This window comes from Salvelinus namaycush, chromosome 8, assembly GCF_016432855.1.
Source record: "Salvelinus namaycush isolate Seneca chromosome 8, SaNama_1.0, whole genome shotgun sequence".
Classification (NCBI taxonomy): Eukaryota; Metazoa; Chordata; class Actinopteri; order Salmoniformes; family Salmonidae; genus Salvelinus; species Salvelinus namaycush.
Genome location: NC_052314.1, coordinates 43,504,118 through 43,517,683, shown reverse-complemented (window position 1 = coordinate 43,517,683; position 13,566 = coordinate 43,504,118). Strand labels below are relative to the sequence as shown.

Sequence of the window (13,566 nt, the reverse complement as noted above, 5' to 3'; positions counted from 1 at the left end):
AAACCCATGTCAGAGACAGCCCAATAAAACTCCAGAGAGTGTATGTTTGTGTGTGAGAGGAAGAGACAGCATTAAATAATTTTGTGTGTGTGTGAGAGAGAGAAAGATAGATCTTCAACTCCAACGCGTGATCAGCTCTCTAGCCAGTGTGACAGAGGGGAGCAGGGCGGTGTGTGTGTGTGAGAGAAAGATGGAGACGTGTGTGTGTGTGTGTGTGTGTGTGTGTGTATGTGTATATATATATATATATACGCATGTATGTGTAGGAGGGGGGTGCTAAGCTCCGGGCAAGAGGGCCAGCGATCACACCAGGCCAGGTTGGTAAAAATAAAAATATGTAAAATCAGAGAAGACATGAAGACAACTTAAAGAAAATAAGGGTAATCTCTTCTGTCCTCCTTTCACAACTTCTCCTTGGCAGGCACCCAGATGAAGGGTCCTGACTGCTCCTCGATGATGATTTTCACCGCGTTGTAGATCTCCTCCAGAGAGTCCCCCTGGACTATAGCTGCAGTGACACAGAGGGGATATACATTAAACACATCCCTACATCGCAGTAATAGACTAGCGTCCCGACTAGGAAGTGTACTTGTAGATTAAGCTGCCTCATGCTACAGAAACAGGATATAGGCTCCTGATCCTATGAGCCGTTCCGTCTCACACAAGCCAAGGCTCGAGCAAGGCTACTTACTACATCTCAAAGATACTAAATGCATACAACGAGTACACAAAACATTAGGAACAACTTCCTAATATTGAGTTGCACCATCCCATTGTGCCTTAAGAACAAATTAAATTCACGGGGCATGAACTCTACAGTGTTGAAAGCGTTCCACAGGAATGCTGTCCGATTTTGACTCCAATGCTTCCCACAATTGTGTCAAGTTGGCTGGATGTCCTTTGGGTGACAGACCTTTGATACACACGGGAAACGGCGGAGTGTAAAAAACCCATCAGTGTTGCAGTTCTTGACACAAACCGGTGCGCCTGGCACCTACTACCATATCCCGTTCAAAGGCACTTAAATATTTTGTCGTATCCATTCACCATCTGAATGGCACACATAAACAATCCATGTCTCAATGCTTAAAAATCCTTCTTTAACCTGTCACCTTCATTTACACTGATTGAAGTGGATTTAACAAGTGACATCAATAAGGGATCACAGCTTCTTCGGATCAGTCGATCATGGAAAGAGGTGATCTTAATGTTTTGTATACTCAGTATATATACTGCTCAAAAAAATAAAGGGAACACTTAAACAACACAATGTAACTCCAAGTCAATCACACTTCTGTGAAATCAAACTGTCCACTTAGGAAGCAACACTGATTGACAATACATTTCACATGCTGTTGTGCAAATGGAATAGACAAAAGGTGGAAATTATAGGCAATTAGCAAGACACCCCCAATAAAGGAGTGATTCTGCAGGTGGTGACCACAGACCACTTCTCAGTTCCTATGCTTCCTGGCTGATGTTTTGGTCACTTTTGAATGCTGGCGGTGCTTTCACTCTAGTGGTAGCATGAGACGGAGTCTACAACCCACACAAGTGGCTCAGGTAGTGCAGCTCATCCAGGATGGCACATCAATGCGAGCTGTGGCAAGAAGGTTTGCTGTGTCTGTCAGCGTAGTGTCCAGAGCATGGAGGCGCTACCAGGAGATAGGCCAGTACATCAGGAGATGTGGAGGAGGCCGTAGGAGGGCAACAACCCAGCAGCAGGACCGCTACCTCCGCCTTTGTGCAAGGAGGAGCACTGCCAGAGCCCTGCAAAATGACCTCCAGCAGGCCACAAATGTGCATGTGTCTGCTCAAACGGTCAGAAACAGACTCCATGAGGGTGGTATGAGGGCCCGACGTCCACAGGTGGGGGTTGTGCTTACAGCCCAACACCGTGCAGGACGTTTGGCATTTGCCAGAGAACACCAAGATTGGCAAATTCGCCACTGGCGCCCTGTGCTCCTCACAGATGAAAGCAGGTTCACACTGAGCACATGTGACAGACGTGACAGAGTCTGGAGACGCCGTGGAGAACGTTCTGCTGCCTGCAACATCCTCCAGCATGACCGGTTTGGCGGTGGGTCAGTCATGGTGTGGGGTGGCATTTCTTTGTGGGGCCGCACAGCCCTCCATGTGCTCGCCAGAGGTAGCCTGACTGCCATTAGGTACAGAGATGAGATCCTCAGACCCCTTGTGAGACCATATGCTGACACATGCACATTTGTGGCCTGCTGGAGGTCATTTTGCAGGGCTCTGGCAGTGCTCCTCCTTGCACAAAGGCGGAGGTAGCGGTCCTGCTGCTGGGTTGTTGCCCTCCTACGGCCTCCTCCACGTCTCCTGATGTACTGGCCTGTCTCCTGGTAGCGCCTCCATGCTCTGGACACTACGCTGACAGACACAGCAAACCTTCTTGCCACAGCTCGCATTGATGTGCCATCCTGGATGAGCTGCACTACCTGAGCCACTTGTGTGGGTTGTAGACTCCGTCTCATGCTACCACTAGAGTGAAAGCACCGCCAGCATTCAAAAGTGACCAAAACATCAGCCAGGAAGCATAGGAACTGAGAAGTGGTCTGTGGTCACCACCTGCAGAACCACTCCTTTATTGGGGGTGTCTTGCTAATTGCCTATAATTTCCACCTTTTGTCTATTCCATTTGCACAACAGCATGTGAAATTTATTGTCAATCAGTGTTGCTTCCTAAGTGGACAGTTTGATTTCACAGAAGTGTGATTGACTTGGAGTTACATTGTGTTGTTTAAGTGTTCCCTTTATTTTTTTGAGCAGTGTATTATAGCAAGGACAGGCTTTCCCATATTTTGCCCATTATTTAATTCAGGGATCTGCTACAGACACTTATCATGCTAAGTGCAGAAATAGATGTAGTGTATGAAGCAGGTTGAGAATGGACTGGTGTGGGGGGCTGGACTCACCAGTGCAGTGCTCAGTGAACTCCTGATCCAGTTTTATGGCTCTGTCAAACATCTTCCTCCCCTGGTCCTCTGTTAGCCTCTTATTTATCTCTCTATAGGGAGGAGAGAGAGCGCGAGAAAGAAAGAATGACTAAGACATTGCCCTATCTACAGCTAATAGGTGACTGAATAAAAACAGAGTCTGAACTCTTAATTGCCATTGCTTTGGCCTCTTAATATGAAAAAGAAAATGTTGAATTAAAACAACTTACAGGATATTCTCCACAGACTTGGGCTTGACGAAAATAGCGATGGGGTAGAGCATGGTCGACTGTAGTTGTTTGATGGCGTTGCCTGAAACATCCAGGATGCAATGCTTCCCCTGGACATAGAGCGATAGATAAGACAACTCAACACATCACAACACAACAGCCATATGCTGACACATCCTCCTCTACTCACCTTCTCAGCGACATCCCGTACAGACTGGACGCTGGTTCCATACAGGTGGTGGTTGTACTGGCCTGCCTCGATGAACTTGTGATCCTGGATGTCTTTCTCCATCTGCTCCCTGGACACCACAAAATGGTAGTCTCTGGCATCAACCTCGTAATCCCGTTTTAGTCTGGTTGTGTCTGGAAAACCAAACAGACCGTTTCATAGAAATGTAGTTATATTTGTTTGATACATTTAATTATCAACAACTCTTGCAAACTCGTTATCACACCTTCAGGTACAAGACAAGCGTCAACATAAGGTGGCAGATAACCACTAGGCTATGAATGTTGGGCCAGTAATCGAAAGGTTGCTGGTTCGTAACTCTGAGCCGACTAGGTGAAAAATCTGTCGATATGCTCTTGAGCAAGGTACTTAACCTTAATTGCTCCTGTAACCTGCTCTGGATACGAGTGTCTGATAAATGACTAAAATGTAAATAAAAACATAAAATTGTGTATGTAACAAAAATGTTGGTTCTCACGTGGGACACAGGACCCAAATTTGTCAGGGAACTCTGAGATGAGGTCATCGTTGATACGGTCCTTCAATGGCCCCAGGATGATGACGGGCCGTGTGTAGTTCACTAGACAGACAAGAAGGATCTACTGTATCAATACTGCCCTTGTATAAGCAAAAGTATTCACCCCCTTGCATAACAATCTAATTTAAATATATTTTTATTTGGATTTCATGTAATGGACATACACAAAATAGTCCAAATTGGTGAAGTGAAAAAAATAACTTTTTTCAAAAGTGCAAAAAAAAAATTACATTAAAAGTGGTAGGTGCATATGCATTCACCCCCTTTGCTATGAACCCCCTAAATAAGATCTGGTGCAACCAGTTACCTTCAGAAGTCACATAACTAGTTAAATAAAGTCCACATCTGTGTGCAATCTAATTGTCACATGATCTCAGTATAGAGTTGAAGTTGTAAGTTTACATACACCTTAGTCAAATACATTTAAACTCAGTTTCACAATTCCTGACATTTAATCCTAGTAAAAATTCCCTGTCTTAGGTCAGTTAGGATCACCACTTTATTTTAAGAATGTGAAATGTCAGAGTAATAGTTGAGAATGATTTATTTCAGATTTTATTTCTTTATTCACATACCCAGTTGGTCAGAAGTTTACATGCACTCAATTAGTATTTGGTAGCATTGCCTTAAAATTGTTTAACTTGGGTCAAACGTTTCAGGTAGCCTTCCACAAGCTTCCCACAATAAGTTGGGTGAATTTTGGCCCATTCCTCCTCACAGGTCTGGTGTAACTGAGTCAGGTTTGTAGGCCTCCTTGCTCGCACACGCCTTTTCAGTTCTGCCCACAAATTTTCTATAGGATTTGAGGTCAGGGATTTGTGATGGCCACTCCTATACCTTGACTGTTGTCCTTGAGCCATTTTGCCACATCTTTGGAAGTATGCTTGGGGTCATTGTCTATTTGGAAGACCCATTTGCGACCAAGCTTTAACTTGCTGACTGATGTCTTGAGATGTTGCTTCAATATATCCAATGAATTTTCCTGCCTCATGATGCAATTTATTTTGTGAAGTGCACCAGTCCCTCCTGCAGCAAAGCACCCCCCCACAACATGATGCTGCCACCCCGTGCATCACGGTTGGGATGGTGTTCTTCGGCTTGCAAGCCTCCCCCTTTTTTCTTCAAACATAACAATGGTCATTATGGTCAAACAGTTCTATTTTTGTTTCATCAGATCAGAGAACATTTCTCCAAAAAGTACAATCTTTGTTCCCATGTGCATTTGCAAGCCATAGTCTGGCTTTTTTATGGCAGTTTTGGAGCAGTGGCTTCTTCCTTACTGTGCTGCCTTTCAGGTTATGTCGATATACGACTCGTTTTATTGTGGATATAGAAAATGTTGTACCTGTTTCCTCCAGCATCTTCACAGGGTCCTTTACTGTTGTTCTGGGATTGATTTGCACTTTTGGCACCAAAGAAAGTTAATCTCTAGGAGACAGAACGCGTCTCCTTCCTGAGCGGCATGACGGCTGCGTGGTCCCATGGTGTTTATACTTGCGTACTATTGTTTGTACAGATGAACGTGATACCTTCAGGTGTTTGGAAATTGCTCCCAAGGATGAACCAGACTTGTGGAGGTCTACAAATGTTTTTTCCGAGGTCTTGGCTGATTTCTTTTGATTTTCCCATGATTTCAAGCAAAGAGGCACTGAGCTGGAAGGTAGGCCTTGAAATACATCCACATGTACACCTCCAATTGACTCAAATGGTATCAATTAGCCTATCAGAAGCTTCTAAAGCCATGATATCATTTTCTGGAATTTTCCAAGCTGTTTAAAGGCACAGTCAACTTAGTGTATGTAAACTTCTGACCCACTGGAATTGTGATACAGTGAACTAAATGAAATAATCAGTCTGTAAACAGTTGTTGGAAAAATTACTGCACAAAGTAGATGTCCTAACCGACTTGCCAAAACTATAATTTGTTAACAATAATTTTGTGGAGTGGTTGAAAAACGAGTTTTAATGACTCCAACCTAAGTGTATGTAAACTTCCGACTTCAACTGTACACACACATTCTGAAAGGCCCCAGAGTCTGCAACACCACCAAGCAAGCGACACTATGAATACCAAGGAGCTCACCAAACAGGTCAGGGACAAAGTTGTGGAGAAGTACAGATCAGGGTTGGGTTATAAAAAAAATATCCGAAACTTTGAACATCACACGGAGCACCATTAAATTCATTATTTAAATGTTTTAAATAATGTGGCACCACAACAAATCTGACAAGAGAGGGCCACCCACCAAACTCAGACCAGGCAAGGAGGGCATTAGTCAGAGAGGCAAAAATGCGACCAAAGATGACCCTGAAGGAGCTGCAAAGCTCCACAGCGGAGATTGGAGTATCTGTCCATAGGACCACTTTAAGCCTTACACTCCACAGCTGGGCTTTATGGAAGAGTGGTCAGAAAAAAGCCATTGCTTAAAGAAAAAAATTAAGCAAACACGTTTGGTGTTCGCCAAACGGCATGTTGTAGAGTCCCCAAACATATGGAAGGTACTCTGGTCAGGTGACAAAAAGTTTGCTTTTTGGCCATCAAGGAAAACGCTATGTCTGGCACAAACCCGAGAATACCATCCCCAGTGAAGCATGGTGGTGGCAGCATCATGCTGTGGGGATGTTTTTCCATCGACAGGGACTGGGAAACTAGTCAGAATTGAAGGAATGATGGATGGCGCTAAATACAGGGAAATTCTTGAAGGAAACCTGTTTCAGTCCTCCGTTCCAGTCTCAAATCTCTGGAGGTTCACCTTCCAGCAGGACAATGACCCTAAGCATACTGCTAAAGCAAAACTTGAGTGGTTTAAGGGGAAACATTTAAATGTCTTGGAATGGCCTAGTCAAATCTCAGACCTCAATCCAATTGAGAATCTGTGTTGTGACTTAAAGATTGCTGTACACCAGCGGAACCCATCCAACTTGAAGGAGCTGGAGCACTTTAGCCTTGAAGAATGGGCAAAAATCCCAGTGGCTAGATGTGCCAAGCTCAGAGACATACCCCAAGAGACTTGCAGCTGTAATTGCTGCAAAACGTGGCTCTACAAAGTATTGGCATTGGGAGGGATGAATAGTTATGCACGCTCAAGTTCTGTTTTTTTGTCTTATTTCTTGTTTCACAAAAAACATATTTTGCATCTTCAATGTGGTATTCATGTTGTGTAAATCAAATGATACAAATCCCCCAAAAATCTATTTTAATTCCAGGTTGTAAGGCAACAAAATAGGACAAATGCCAAGGGGGTGAATACTTTCGCAAGCCACTGTAACTAATTCTAAGATGGTTTGTTATCATCGTTACTGTAACTAACTAAGACACCATAACCAAGTGAGATAACTAACTCTAATGGGGCAGTGAGAGCTGAGCTATCCTGTGATACTGCTGCTGTCAGATGATGTGTGACAGAGATGATAATGTAAGCTGTGTCTTACCTTCCTGCTGTGTGACTTGCTCGTAGGACAGGACGTACTCCTCCTGGCCACCTGATAGGACGGACAGAACAGGCGGCCATGTTTAGACAGATAGTGGCGATGCAGTAGATACTGTGATTATGGTTAGGAGTCAGACCAGCTGTTGGCATGCTGTGTGTGTGTGGGTTAGTATTCTCCTTGTCCCTTGTTATTAGTGTGCGTATCAAAATGGAGTTAACATAATGACCCCCTTTGCTCCATCTGTACAGAACATTAAAAGAGTAGCTAATGTGCATGCATGCCACGAAGCTTGTGAATATGTATGAGCAGTTTTGCTTTTCTTAAAGTATTTAATTGCAGTAAAGAAAGCAGAACACTGTATAGTCACAACAGGAGACTCTGTTCCTCTCACACAAATACACTGGTAAAGCTCTACATTGTTTTCATATCAATCCAGTAACTGTCCTAATACAGTGGTTCTCAACCTTTTTTGGTTACTGTACCACCAAATACATTTACAGTAGCTCTGTCCAGAGTACCCCTGAAGAACCCTGCACGGGAATTTTACCTGTAAGCCTGTGGTCTCATGAGTCTTATTGAGAACCACTGTCCTAATACGACTGCTATTTCAACATGCATCCCTGAAGTAGCTTGGGGACTCTAACGTGTGTGATCCTCGGAGTATGCTGCTCAGACCAAACAAACAGAATAGATCATAAAAGAGAAGATGGAGACATGCAAAACAAATGAAAGAACACAGGCAGCCCGTCGACGGAGGTAGGGATTGAGGGGGACACCAGGACATACAGTAATTACTTTCACTATCGCTGGCATTAGAGGTTACATGCTCTGAAAGTATAGCAAAGGGAATGTCAGCATCACAGAAACATGTAGATACAGATAACTCAATAGACATCAGTGGGAGTGGGTAATGTAATACAAGGTCACAACATGAAGACACACAGGATCACCAGGAGAGGGCAGTGCTAGGAACGTTTTGGAGATGGAGGTGTGAATATTGTACTTTCTAAAAACGATACCCTCTCAAGTTAGGTTTTGTGAAGGGCAGCGTGACGGTATATCTGTGAGACCTTCCTCTTTCATCCTAGAATTTGATCACAGCAGGTCATCCTATCGAATCACATCGAGGTGCATGTCATGGCCATGTCAAGGTCATAGAGCTTTATACACCATGTTAATGTGTGTTTTTCTGTCCAACACTGTGGCCATTTTGGACCAGGTCTCGTGTAAAAGATTATACCGGAAGAAATAACGGTGAACTAAAAATACATGTTTTAAGTTACGGTTGAAACCATACTCGCACAACATTCAGCACTCATGAAGGGTCTTAGCACAGCCAAGGGGGTAGAATAGGGATATTTTCAACAGAAAAGGTCCCCAATAAAAAGGTGATTCTGACACCTCTGTAACAAACACACATCATTGTAGTTTTGTTATTTTAATATTCTTTTTTAAATTTCTATTCGTTTTAAGATTTAAACTTTGGATCATCAGAGTTAAGTCTTCTGGACTACACAGGAGTCAGGACTGTCTATTATGTCCCCTACAGTACATTATTCTACAGACTATGTGTCTCTAAACTGGCCTATCTATGCTGAGTAAGGGGAAACAAATACCAATAGTGTTGAGGAGCCTGCTGTAACAATGCAAAAGCAGCATACATGATCTGCAGTACAATACCCACCGACGAGTCACCATTGATTTAGTGACATCACACTGACTCAGTGTGCTGGTCATAATGTAATGCTAACCACAGTGTAAATGCTGATCAGTGTACAGAGGCTGATGTCAAGATGATCTGTTAGAAATATGAGTGTTGGGTAGTGTTACATAGATGCAATGCATGTTTAGAGGTACTGTTTGGGCTTTGAACGGAATAGAAATAAAGCACACTGTTTTGTTTATATGTTTTTATGTAATCAAACTAAGCCGATTGTCAATAGAGGCTGGATGACAGAGAGAGATTTTGATGACAATGCATTGGATGTCATAGCAAAGGCTTAAATTACAATATTAAATGACTGTGGGAATCATGGATGAGCTTCAGATGGTTGTGTGACCGTGAAATCCTTGTGACTTACTCAGTGCTTTGTCGTCAGGGACCTGTGAAGTAGCCGTCAGAGAGCAAAGCAACAGGAGACACAACCACAAGAGAGATATTCATTACTGGAACACATCACGCTGTTCAACCGTCATGCACAATCGCAGCGCTGCACTGAAGCCAAATGGTCAAACTAACCAACTGATAAACCAATGAGCAAAGCTACTGGAGACGCAGGCTCAGTCCATAGACCTCCCGTAGGGGTGGTAGGGCCAAGAGACCAGAGGTGGCAGAACGGAGTGCTCAGGTAGGGATGTAGGCTTTGAGCAAAGCTTGAAGGTAAGGTGTAGTTTCCCTTGCTGCTCCGACTGGAAGCCAGTGGAGTGTGCAGAGGAGTGGGGTGATATGACACCCCTAAAGATTCTTATAAATAAAGTAGTCAAAAGTTTAGTATTTGGTCCCATATTTCTAGCACGCAATGACTACATCAAGCTTGTGACTCTACAAACTTGTTGGATGCATTTGTAACCTGATTCAGGAAACTAGACGTATGACACAACTTCACAGGAGAGCCGTTTGAACGCAATTTTTTTAACATTTTAAAATCAAAATGTGTTTTTTTGGGGCAGAAATGCCTTCTCGAACATGTGAACTTTCATGTGCCTTAATATCAAACTTGTATGCCATCTGTAAATACAAATAAAATTGTTAAATTACGAGCCTTGTTGGTTAAGCCACAGAAAAAGTGAACAACCTTCCCGCTAGCCATGATGGGCTGAGATAATGAGTGGGCTGGACATGCCGAGAGATGAGTTTGGATTGGTCTGTCTATTGAGCTGGTCAGTATGTCTAGGTAATCGTGTTGAATGTGGCTTTTAAGAAAATGTAGCGTGTAGTAAAACTGCATGAACCAAATTAAAGTGTACTGTTAGCTAGCTTTTGTGTATGCTCTCCAATTTCTGGAGGACTGAGTTTTGAAAAATCTGTGGAATTCGAGTATGATAGTGTTGGAATCGGCTAAACTTTGAACATTGAGATATTAAATGAATGATAGGAAATGAAAGAGACTATGTTAGAAGTTAATGGGTCTCAGAAGTAAGAAGAAGGCTTTGGAATGTGTTTGATGGAGGAGAGGAGAGCGATGTGTTGATACAGGGGAGACAGATGGACATCTGTGTATTAGATGAAAGAGGGGTTGAGGTCAGGAGGTGAGGACAGAGTAATAATTGTTTGGAATCCTGTTACCCTCTTTATTAGCTTCCTGTAGAGCCATAAAATGTAAGGATTGGAGAGAAAGGGGAGTGTCTTAAGTAGGATACATATAAACTGTGAAGTCTGAAATCTTTTACTGTCTGATCACAGCTGTACAGAACCATTTGGGGATGATTAAACTTGGTTAAAGCTTCTCTAGTGTCCGTGAGTCATTTACTCTGAAAAATAAGAACCTAACAATAGCTAAGGAGATGGAGAAAACACCAGTCTGGAGAACATCGTCAAACTAAGGGCACAACTATGATGTATACTGGTAAGATAGTCTAGCTAGCTACTTTCAGTTATTACATGTTTCTAATTTTGACAGAAAGTGGTTTCATTTCAAATGTACTGTTAGCTAGCTAACATTATCTGGCTGGGTCGCTTGCTAACGTTATGTGTATGATCTTATTCTTCGTATCTCAGACACATTTGCTTGACTAGTTATAGCCATAGAACCTGGTTGGTTAGCTACCTGCAGATTCATGCAGGGTAGTAACGTCATAAATTGTGATTATGGTCCATTGTTTAGCTAGCTACACGTCTTACAGAAGACTCCTCTAATTTTGACAAAGTATTTTCATTTCAAGTTAAAGTGTACTGTTAGCTAGTTAATGCTAGCTGGCTGGCTCGCTAACTAACGTTACATCATGTGTTGGGATTCATTGTTTACTTAGCTAGCTACAAAAATCAAAGATCATACCCCCAAGACATATGGTTCTCAATCAGAGACAACGATAGACAGCTGTCCCTGATTGAGAACCCTACCCGGCCAAAACATAGAAATACAAATCATAGAACATAGAATACCCACCCCAACTCACGCCCTGACCAAACCAAAATAGAGACATAAAAAGGATCTCTAAGGTCAGGGTTTGACAGTAGGCCTACCATAAAAAAAAAAAATGCTGTTAACAGTCCAGTTCAAAGTAAAAGGGCACAGATCCATATTTAGCAATGGTCTAGTTGCAGATAGGCCTACTGCAGGTCTGATTAGTTGTACTGCACAGGTCTGTGTAGAGTACGGGCTGAGTCCTGTGTGTCAATGCAACAGAACCCTACTCCGATTCTGTTGCATAAACTCTTGCATAGTTTGGCATACTAAGTCTTGCATAGTTGGTTTTGTTTCGGTGTGTTGCATATAAAGCGGCTAATATTGCGTTGATTCGATCACAATTGCCACAGTAAAGGGAAATGTTGACAGTGTTAAAAGGAAAAACATTTGAAAGTGGAGTCTCTCCGTGGCTAATATTTGTTCTGTGCGGTTGTCCCGGGACAGTCTCAGGACTACTGCGGCACCATCAGCTTAGAAGTAACATTGTTCAGCACCACAGACAGTGATCGGAATTCTCACGATTTGACAGTTGGGTCCAACAGAGGAAAGTGGAAGATGTATTTGACAAAATTATGTTGTTAAACAAAGTTAATGTTGCTAAACAGGCTTCCCACAGTCAATTACACCTTTCATGCAATGGGCATTGCACATAATGTGTCCAAACTGGTCACAGAAGCTGGACAAAAATAATGTCTAATATAAACAAGGGGGAATGTCTTGCCGGTTTTTCAGCAGGTGATATTTTAATAAAACATTGGTGATGTACACTGAACAAAAATATAAACGCAACATGTAAAAGTAAAGTTTCATTAACTGAAATAAAAGATCCCAGAAATGTTTCATACACACAAAGCGTATTTCTCTCAAATTTGGAGAACAAATTTTGTTAAATCCCTGTTAGTGATCATTTCTACTTTGCCAAGATAATCCATCCACCTGACAGGTGTGGCATATCAAGAAGCTAATTAAACGACATGATCATTACACAGGTGCACCTTGTGATGGGGACAATAAAAGGCCACTAAAATGTGCAGTTTTGTCACACAACACAATGCCGCAAATGTATAAAGTTGAGGGAGCATACAATTGGCATACAATTGGCTGACTGCAGGAATGTCAACCAGAGCTGTTGCCAGAGAACTGAATGTTCATTTCTCTACCATAAGCCGCCTCCAACGTCATTTTAGAGAATTTGGCAGTACGTCCAACCGGCCTCACAACCGCAGACCAAGTATAACCATGCCAGCCCAGGACCGCCACATCCGGCTTCTTCACCTGCAGATTGGTCTGAGACCAGCCACCCGGACAACTGATGAAACAGTTTGCACAACCGAAGAATTTCTGCACAAACTGTTAGAAACCGTCTCAGGTAAGCTCATCTGCAAGCTCGTTGTCCTCATCAGGGTCTTGACCTGACTGCAGTTCGGCATTGGTACCAACTTCAGTGGGCAAATGCTCACCTTCGATGACCACCGGCACGCTGGAGAAGTGTGCATTTCACAGATGAATCCCGTTTTCAAATGTACCGGGCAGATGGCAGACATATGGCGTTGTGTGGGCGAGCGGTTGCTGATGTCAACATTGTGAACAGAGTGCCCCATGGTGGAGGTGAGGTTATGGGCAAACATTTCCTCCCCTCCCACCTCAGCGCAAGCGAGCTGATATTTGACAGACAAATTGCCGAACCTGGCGTAATGGGTGGAAAATGCCAGTGCCCAAGTTTTTACATGGCGAAAGTGCACTTGACCGGCGTTTGACACTTGCACCACCTGAATTTAGAGCAATCAGAGTAGGAGTGCTGATCTATGATCAGTTTTGCTTTTTAGATCACGATGAATAGGAGAAAACATCTGATCCTTGATGAGCAATTCTACTCTGAGACGCTTTGTGAATTTGGGGACCGATTAGATCTATATAGAATTTGTGCTGGAACCCACCACTGTTTCAACGCAGCACAGTTTTCCTATGGGAGATTCACTGAGTCAGGTGGGAAATATAACAAAAGTGTTGTGGCTAGGAGAACTGGACAGTGATCACGGTAGACAGACAGCCT

The 13,566-nt window shown here is 43.1% G+C and overlaps 1 pseudogene; it reads right to left on the bottom strand.

Annotated features, from left to right (window-relative positions):
• Positions 1 to 401: 401 nt before the first annotated feature.
• LOC120052132 overlaps positions 402 to 13,566 on the bottom strand; it is a 192,581-nt pseudogene continuing 179,416 nt past the window's right edge.